Genomic DNA, 680 nt, shown 5'->3' on the forward strand with positions numbered 1-680 from the left:
ATCTCGACGACATCAAACCATCCTCCAGAACATTAACCGGCTTCAACGGATCCTCCGAAACAATACTGGGAACAATCCGCCTTCCGGTACACGCATGTGGAGTTACTCGGACTGTCAAGTTTGTCGTCGTAAGCACGAAGGCCCCTTACCACGCCATACTCGGAACCCCCTGGATACACTCAATGCAGGCTATTCCATCTACTTATCACCAGTGCGTCAAGTTCCCCGGTACGGACGGCAAAATCAAAACACTGCGAGGAGATCAAAAGGCCGCTAGGGAACTCCTAGTTGCCACAGTTAAACTCCAACGATTGTCTTTATCGGTTAACTCTGTCACTCCTCCAACCTATAAAGTCTTCTCCCAGGAAGGCGAAATTATCGAGTTACCTATTGACGATACAGACCCAAGCCGGACCGCAAGGGTTGGTGCGTACCTGTCTGAAGAAATGCAGCGGTCAGTTCTCGACTTTCTCAAGGCAAATGTGTCCACATTCGCTCGGTCCATGTCAGACTTGAAAGGAATTGATCCGGCCATAACAACTCACAAACTAAACGTCGATCCGACAGTCAAGCCTATCCGACAGAAGTGACGCAAGCTCGGTCCAGATAGGTCAAAGGCTGTAAACGAAGAGGTCGATCGGTTGCTCGGCGCTGGTTCAATTGCTGAGGTGCGCTACCCT

The sequence above is a fragment of the Brassica oleracea genome, chromosome C7 (assembly GCF_000695525.1).
Source record: "Brassica oleracea var. oleracea cultivar TO1000 chromosome C7, BOL, whole genome shotgun sequence".
Classification (NCBI taxonomy): domain Eukaryota; kingdom Viridiplantae; phylum Streptophyta; class Magnoliopsida; order Brassicales; family Brassicaceae; genus Brassica; species Brassica oleracea.